Below are 9,554 nucleotides of genomic sequence, written 5' to 3' on the forward strand. Positions count from 1 at the left end.
GAATGACTTCTCCATGTGTAGACTTCAAGCTCAGCCCAAGCACACACCAAGTGGGCCCCGAAAGTGGATTTATGCATCAATTACTTACTTCTGTAAACCCTAGTAGCTAGTTTATTATAAATAGGACTTTTTACTATTGTATTAGACATCTTGAGACATCTTAGAACATCTTTGGATGCCTGGTTCTTAGATCAGAGGGGCTGGCCATTCGGCCATGCCTGGACCTTTCACTTATGTATTTTCAAACGGTAGAGTTTCTACACTCCATAAATTAAGGTGTGGAGCTCTGCTGTTCCTCAAAGATAAATGCAAAGTACTACTATTTTCTATTCAATTCATCTTATTTCGCTTCTAAGATATTCATTCGCACTTCAACCTGAATGTGATGAACGTGACAATCATCATCATTCCCTATGAACGCGTGCCTGACAACCACTTCCGTTCTACATTAGATTGAATGAGTATCTCTTAGATCTCTTAATCAGAATCTTCGTGGTATAAGCTAGATTGATGGCGGCATTCATGAGAGTCCGGAAAGTCTAAACCTTGTCCGTGGTATTCCGAGTAGGACTCTGGGATTGAATGACTGTGACGAACTTCAAACTCGCAAGTGCTGGGCGTAGTGACAGACGCAAAAGGATAGTAAATTCTATTCCAGTATGATCGAGAACCTCAAAGATGATTAGCCATGCAGTGACAGCGCATCAGACCATTTTCACAGAGAGGAATAGGATGCAACCAACGACAAGGGTGATGCCTCCAGACGATTAGCCGTGCTGTGACAGAGCATTTGGACCATTTTCCCGAGAGGATTGAAAGTAGCCATTGGCACCGGTGACATCCTTACAAAAAGCCAGCCATAGAAAGGAGTAAGACTGATTGGATGAAGACAGCAGGAAAGCAGAGGTTCAGAGGAACGAAAGAATCTCTATGCGCCTATCTGAAATTCTCACCGATGATTTACATAAGTATTTCTATCCTTATTTTATTATATTATTTTCGAAAACTTCATAACTACTTTATATCCGCCTGACTGAGATTTACAAGGTGACCATAGCTTGCTTCATACCAACAATCTCCGTGGGATCGACCCTTACTCACGTAAGGTTTATTACTTGGACGACCCAGTGCACTTGCTGGTTAGTTGTATCGAAGTTGTGACAAATTATGAATTGAGATTAGAGCACCAAGTTTTTGGAGCCATTACCAGAGATCACAATTTCGTGCACCACTTATGCTTAAATTCATCCAGAAATCTCCACTAATGCTTGGAATGCCAATAGCCTCCGGGGTCCCAAACTAGGCATGTGAAGCTTCTGAGCAGCTTCAAACAGATTGTCAGGCTCCCGGGGTGACAAATGTCAGCATAGATTCCAGGATCCCAAACTTGGCTTTTAAATCCACCTTCGTCTTGATCTATATTTTTCCATCCGGGTGGTTTATAAATTAGATTCTCACCAGAATAACCAAACGTTTTCCGAGATCCATTTGATAGATCATGATGCCAATCCGTGCACTTCAAGTTGAAGCGTGGAACCTTATTGAACCTTGTGAACCAGCTCTGAGTATGAGCCATTTCCCTTTTACTCTTAAAGCCGCAGAGAGCTCTATGCTGGCCATCTGTTTCAAGCAAACCATATTCAAGTGGAAAAATAAAGTTAAAGGTTAAGGATTGTACCCACTTAAAACATGTATTGGGTGGTAATGGCCTTGGGATAGGTGGTTCCAATGGTTCTGTGAGTTCTACTCCCTTGTGCTCTTCTGTGAATTTCTCCACTTCTTTGCAAGATTCCTCAAATGTATCCATGTCCTGATCAAAGCCATCTATGTTTTCCTCATCACTTAAGTCATAGATTGGAGGTTGAGAGAAATCTACCTCCGTATCATCTTCGTATTCACTTGGGGAAGATCCTTCAATCTCAGAGAATTCACTTGCGGATGCAAGTTCATTACTAGAAGAACTTGACTTGAGATTATCATCATCAAGGAAACTTACTTCTTGGGTTATTCTGTCTAGTTCTTCATGAAGGACTTGCTCTGGGGATTGCGCACAATCCTCCTTAGCATCAATTGTAACATCTTTGATAGAATTCTCCACAACTCTGGGTTCCCATGGAGGTTCAGCGTCTCCTAAGTCTTCAACCAACTCTTTTTCTTGTATAATGACAGCTTCCTCTACTTGTTCTAGTATGAAATCATGCTCTGTCTTGTCTACTGGAGTTTCTAGTATCTCCTTCATGCTACGCTCTTCGTTAGATCGTCCACATGGGGCCGTGGGATGTCTTTGAATGTTCGAACGTCTAGAAGATAATTGACTTACTGCTTGCTCCAGTTGATGAAGGGTTGTTTGAAGTCGATTCACTGTTTCCTTGAGACGAACCTCTGATCCTCGGGGTGATAGATTTGGATATGGCGCAGGGAGAAGTGGTGGTGTTTGGGAGTGATTGGATTGGAACTGGGGTAAAGGAGGATCATGTAGTGGCGAATGGTGAAAAAGAGCTTGTGAGTGTGGTGGTTCGAAGTTACGTTGAGAGGATGGCCTATAAGCACAGGGTGGGGCTTATTGGTAATTACAAGGTTGTCCACCATGTCTATTTGCTTGGTACGCATTATAGAATGGTCTTTGTCCATGATATCTTGGAGGGTGTTGTTGCCTAAAGGGTTGATGAGATCCTCTTGGCTCCATCCATCTTTGATTGCTCTGACCTTGATGCATGTTCCTATTATAACTTCCATTCCTTTCAATAACATTAGAACCAAACTCAAAGCGAAAGGGATGAGAATTCATAGTAGCTAAAAAAATAAAGAGGGAAAAATAAAGACAAATAAACAAGTAAAAGAAAAATATTTACAATAACCAATAATAAGGCACACGATTGCAGTTCCCCGGCAACGGCGCCATTTTGACGTTGGGATTTTTGCCAGTAAAGAATTTTACAAAAAATAGTCGCATTGTAGATATAGATTCTAAACCAACAGAAATCCCTTCGTACAAACGTTTTGGTTGTCACAAGTAACAAACCCCTAAATAAATTGATAACCGAAGTATTCAAACCTCGGGTCATCTTCTCAAGGAACTGCAAGGAAGTATGTTCTTATTATTGGTTATGGAGATTGTAAATTGGGGTTTTGAGAAAGAGGAGTGGATAATTTAATTAACAATTAAAGTAAATGAAGAACAAGTAATTTAAATGATAAGTAAAATAAATAAATGACTGTAAATAAACTTTTGGTAAGGTATGAGAAATTAGAGGTCCTATCCTAGTTACCCTTATCAATGATGATGAGAATTGAATCTTAATTCCACTTTGTTAACCTTTACTAAGATAAAGGAAGGTCAAGGGATTAATTGGTTTGATCTTCGAATCCTATTTATTTCCTAAGAAAAGATTGGGATTATTGAAGTTCAATTTAACTAACAAGATAACAATTATCAATCATGTTTGAGTTTGATAACTCCTGAGTTACTGATTTTTTAACCAGGGCCAAAATGAGAAAAGTAAATCTACTGGAATAAAATGTCTTCAGATGGGAATAACAATAATGTAAATAAAAGAAAGCAATATTAAACTGAAATACCTCAAATAACATTAATTCAAAAGAGTAATCTGTAACATGGAAGAATTCATAAATTAAATTGCAACATCAAATAACCAACTAAAGTAATGGAATAAATAAAAAGTGAAAGGGAAGCTTAAAGTAAAGGAACATTGAACCTGGGATCGAGAGTCACTCCTAAAACTAAGAGAAATCCTAAATCCTAATCCTAATAGAGAAGAGAGAGGAGAGAACCTCCCTCAAAACTAAATCTAAATCATGAAAACTAACTAAAGTGGAGACTCTCCTTGAATGTATGCCTTCCCCCACTTCATAACCTCTGGTCTATGCCTTCTGGACTTGGATTTGGGCCAAAAAGGGCTTCAGAATTCGCTGGGAGCGTTTTCTGCAATTTCTGGTGCGTGGCGTCTATCACGCGTTCGCGTGGGTCACGCGGTCGTGTCATTTGGAGTTTTCCTTGTCACGCGGTCGCGTCAATCATGTGACCGCGTCATATATGTTCTGCTTAAGGCACGCGGTCGCATCAGTCATGCGGCCGCGTTGCTGCTTCTTTGCGCTTGGCATGCGTCCGCGTCGCCCATGCGATCGCGTGGCTGCCAGTTTCTCCAAAAACTCTGTTTTATGCTTTCCTTATATTTTTGTATGTTTCCTTTCTATCCTTTAAGTCATTCCTGCCTTAGAAGATCTGAAACTACTCAACACACTAATCACGGCATCGAATGGAATTAAAGGTAATTAAAATAATTAATTTTAAAGCATAGGAAACTTGTTTTTCACATACATCACATGATAAGGAAGGGAAAGTAAAACCATGCAAATAATATGAATAAGTGGGTGAAGGATTGAATAAATCACTCAGATTAAGCACAAAATATATCATAAAATATGGGTTTATCAATGGACTTCAGCCACGGTTTCATCTATAATGTCACACTTGAGGATAGAGTGATCCTCTGGAGGATGCGTCATAACTCCATTCAGGTTGAAGATCACTATTCGACCATCTATTTCAAAAGAGTATGTTCCTGAAAAAGCATCTAATTTAAACTTTGAAGTCTTCAAGAATGGCCTTCTGAGTAGGATTGATGATGGCTTATCTGAGTCATTTTGGGGCATTTCCAGGATATAAAAATCAGTGGGGAACGTGAGTCCCTTAATGCCCACTAATACATCTTCAGCAACTCCAACCACTGTAATGATGCTTTTATCTGCTAACACAAAACGAGCTGCCGACCTTTTTAAGTGAGGGAGCCTCAAAACATCATATATAGACAAAGGCATTATACTCACACATGCTCCTAAATCACACATGCAGTCAGAAATTATCACACCACTAATAGTGCAATTAACTATACAAGGACCTGGGTCACTACACTTTTCAGGTAAACCTCCCATTAAAGCAGATATGGAACTACCTAAAGGAATAGTTTCTAATTCATTAATTTTGTCTTTATGTATACATAAATATTTTAGAAACTTTGCATACTTAGGTACCTGTTGAATAACATCAAATAGAGGAACAGTTACCTCAACCTTTTTGAATATCTCTACCATTTTGGGATCAGGTTCCAGCTGCTTCCTGGGCTTCCTTGCAAGTTGTGGAAATGGAATGGGAGTGGTGTCTTCTGCAGTGTCTGCGCCTTTTGATGCTTCCTCCTGTGGTCGAGCTTCTTCTTTTTCAGCTATGTCCTGTATGTCTTCTTCCTTTTCAACATCTTCTATTTCCACTACCTCTTCAGCTGAGGCGTGTTCTGGTGAGCTTGGCTCCTCCTGGTTCCTCTCCTACAGTGTGATTCCGGACCTTAGAGTGATGGCATTAATACCACCCTTGGAATTGGGTAATGGTTGAGAGGGAATTTTATTGGAGCTCAAAGGTTGATTATTGGAGTTATTCATTGAACCAATCTGTGAGACAAGAGCTTGCAAAGTAGCGTTCAGACCATTCAGAGTGGCATTAATGTTATTTTCTATGGTCTGCTGTCTCCGATCAATTGATTGTAGTAAGTCATCATTAGCAGAAGAAGACGGATAGGTAATTTGAGAGGTCTGCTGTTGGGTATTCTGTGGTCCTTGGGATTGCCTTAGGTGAGGTGTCTTGTAAGGCTAATTCTGATTATGCTGCCTGTTGTTGTTATTATTCCACCTCTGATATCCCTGATTATCTCTGCCTCCTCTGTTGTTGTTGTCCCTCTAATTCTGGTTAGAATTGTCCTGCCATCCATGGCTGTAGTTACCACCTTGATTGTACCCTTGGTTGGAGCGGTCATAGAAGTTATGAGTGGCTGCCACGGTGTTGTCTTCCTGCTGGAGCTGCGGATATTCATCAGTATAATGGCTATAATCAGCACAAATTCTGTAAACTCTTTGTGGGACTAACTGTTGGTTTTGCTGTGCTGGAGAAGGTTGAGCTTGCTGAACTTGTTGATTCAATTGCATTTGCTTCAGCAAGTTGGTAATTTTACAGATACTCTGAGTTAAAGCAGCAGTCTCTCTGCTAGAGGATACTTCGGCAACGGCTTTTGCACGGCCTTGTTTCTGCCTGTGATTCCTAGTAGATTCAGCTAAGTCACTGATCAATTGCCATGCCTCATCAGTGGTCTTGTACTTTTTCATAAACCTATTGCTAGCACTTTCCAATGTGGTCTTATCTTGGGGCCTCATGCCCTGTGTGACATAACCGAGTAACACTATCTTGTCAATCATATGGTGGGGGCAAGCTTCCAGAAGATTATTGAAGCGCTCCCAGTACTCATAGAGAGTTTTAGAATCATCCTGAACAATCATAGAAATATCTTTCCTCAGTTTATTAGTAACTTCAGCTAGAAAGAACTTTTCCAAGAATTCTCTTCTCAGTGTATCCCAGTTGGATACAATTGCTGCTGGTTGAGTGTAGTACCACTCTCTTGCCTTCCCCTCAAGAGAAAACGGGAAAGCTTTCAGCAAAATTGAAGTTTCATCTACACCATCACGCCGAGCTTGCCTTATTCTTGAAATAGTTCTTTCAATCTCAGGATCGAATACTAGCAAGCTTGGGTCAGGAAGCGAACGCATCATCCAACGAAAGAAACAAGCAGCTCATAGTAGTAAAATAAAATAAAATACAAATAAATAAAATCCAATCAATAACTTTAGCACTCTATTGCAACTTCCCGGCAACGGCGCCAAAAATTGATGTTGGCGGAAATTGGCGAGTTAAGAATTGTTATAAGATATGCGTTGCGAATATAGTCCTCAACCAACCAGAAATCCGCTTATCAATTTAAAAAAGGGTTTCACAGAAATTAAAATTAAAATACTGGGAGTATGAATCCCAGGTCGTCTCCCAACGAGTTGCAGGAAAGTGTGCTATTTTATTAATCAGATGGTTTTCAAAAAGATTTGAGTTGAATGACAGGAAATTAAATTAGAGAATTAATGTAATTTAAATAAAAGCCTTGACTGGGAGTAGATTAGTTGGAAGCCCTATTCTTGTTGCAGTACTCTCAAGATTAGTTGATAATTGGGGGTTATTCTGTTTAGTTATCCCTTACTAGGTAAGGGAAAGTTAAACAAGTTGGAATGCTGTTTCTATCCACAAGTTCCAATCCGCTCTTGGGAGGATTGGTGTTAGTGACTAGAGAGCAATCCAACAATAAACCCAATTACAATCTTTCTCTTGAGCATCCCAACTCAAGGGTTCCTTTCAATCAACTCCCCATCAAGTTAGGGAACTACTCGCTCATTGTAAATGTAAAATTCATAACATAAGAAAGGGAATTAAAGAAAGACATGATAAATAATGATCAAAAGATTAATTAAAAATAAAAGTAATTCTTGTATTAATAAATGCTAAAATAATCCAATAGTAAAGTTAAGTAAATTAAGAAACATGGAAGAGTAAAAGACAAGTAAAGAGAACGAACTAGAATGTCGAAGTCTTGATGAGGCAATAACTCTTCTCAATATCCCAATGCAAAAACAATGAAAATAACAAATCCTAAAAACTATGAATGTGTAGAGAGAAAACCTAGAGGAGAGGAAAACTAGATTTCCAAACTAAAACTATGTGGAATGAATGTTGTTTTTGGTTTCTGCATGTTCTCTGGCTCTAGTCTGCTTTTCTGGGCCGAAAACTGGGTCAAAATAAGGCCCGAAATCGCCCCCAGCGATTATGCAGATCGCGCATGTCACGCGGACGCGTCATTCGGTGTTTCGCTTTACCACGCGGGCGCGTCGTCCACGCCTCCGCGTCACTTGTGCAGTTTCCAATTCGCACGGCCGCGTCATCCATGCGGCCGCGTCATTGCAATTTCCTCTCTTTCGTGCGGTCGCGTCATCCATGCGGCCGCGTCGCTTCTCGCTGGTCATCTCCTCAATTTCTTGTGTTCCTTCCATTTTTTGCAAGCTTCCTTTCCAATCTCTAACTCATTCATGCCCTATAAAGCCTGAAACACTTAACACACAGATCACGGCATCGAATGGAATAAAGGAGAAATAAAATACATAATTAAAAGTCTCTAGGAAGCAAGTTTTCAATCATGCAATAACTTTAGGAAGGAATTATAAATGCATGCTAATTTAATGAATAAGTGGGTAAAGATCATGATAAAACAACATAATTAAACACAATATAAACCATAAAATAGTGGTTTATCAAAAACGCATCAGTTGGAGCCACCCGTCCACTTGCACATCTCAGCGTGCACTGAGGATGGTGCAATCATTAAGTATGGGGAGGTCGATACCGACTTCCGTGGGTTAGTTATTTTCTTCTCAACACCGAAGTTTTATTTTCTTTGTTAGTTCATTGTTGCATTTGCATATTTGATTGCATGTTTGCTTGATTTTGTGCATATTTTACCACTACTGGGTTGAAGTAATAATTTCTTTTCCAAGAAAATATTTTATAGCATTTCACTAATTTGAATTAAAATTTTTGTTAAACTTGTTTGAAGAATTTTATTTTGGAACATGGTTTTAGAGCTCGAACACACAAACCCTGTGAGATTTTTGAGCCTATTTGATTGGTTGTATTTTATCAACCAATATTTTATTGGTGTATTTTTCTCTCTATAATTATGATCTTTGTCTTGCTTAATTCTATATTTCCCTTATTTGATGTATGTATGCACTTATATGATTAAGGCCTTGTTTCACTGAGCTTACATACCCATATGGCCTTAACCTTTTCATTATCCTTTGTAAACCAATGTTGAGCCTTTTAACCCCATTTATTCTTTACTTTAGCTCATCACTAACTCTAAGTGGAAAACAATAATTTCCTTAATTTGAATCCTTGGTTAGCTTAGACTAGTGAGAGTATTCATGATTTAAGTGTGGGGAAATTGGGTTTTAAAATAATTGGTTTGGAAATTGAGTATGTTAGACTTTATGTGAAAATGTGAAAAGAATATTGAGGACATGTTCATACATTCAATATCTTAATCATATGCATTGAAAAAAAATAATAAGAAAGAAAAAAAAGAGAGAAAAAGAAAAAAAAATCTAATAAAAAGGGAACAAAATGTCCCAAAGTAAATGCTGATAGCAATGTATATGTACTGTACTCAAAATTAAGATGCATGAATATGTGGAAAACATGGTTAATGGATAGTTAGGTTTTGTATTCTGATTACATGGATTGTCCTAAGTTAGGTGGGAAGTTTGGGTTAATTAAGGATTCAAATTTTAGTCCACTTAACCAAATACAATCCTACCTTGACCCTAACCCCATTAAAACCCTTAAAAGACCTCTTGATATGTGTATTTGTGCATCAAATTATTTGTTGATTGGTAGAAGAAAAGCAAACCTTAGAAAGCAAGGTTCATAGAGAATTGAGAGAATCGAACCTTAAACACATGAGTGATTAGAGTATATACACTTCCGGTGAGGGTTCGATGCTCGATTCTTTGTTCCCGGCTTTCATGAGATATTTTCTTCTTGCAAGTCTATTTGTACTATATTTTTATAATTTGAAATAGTAAAATCCAGTTCATATTTGTTCTTAAAAGATTTA

General features: G+C 38.6%; 1 non-coding gene across 1 annotated transcript; it reads left to right on the forward strand.

The window, feature by feature from the left end:
- The first annotated feature begins 6,255 nt into the window (after nucleotides 1-6,255).
- On the forward strand, nucleotides 6,256-6,363 carry LOC148573598 (small nucleolar RNA R71). Its single transcript, XR_015905789.1, has one exon. It is a non-coding gene; the product is annotated as a small nucleolar RNA R71 (small nucleolar RNA).
- Nucleotides 6,364-9,554: the final 3,191 nt, after the last annotated feature.

The sequence above is a fragment of the Arachis ipaensis genome, chromosome B2 (genome assembly GCF_059453495.1).
Source record: "Arachis ipaensis isolate K30076 ecotype BB chromosome B2, ASM5945349v1, whole genome shotgun sequence".
In the NCBI taxonomy this organism is placed as follows: Eukaryota; Viridiplantae; Streptophyta; class Magnoliopsida; order Fabales; family Fabaceae; genus Arachis; species Arachis ipaensis.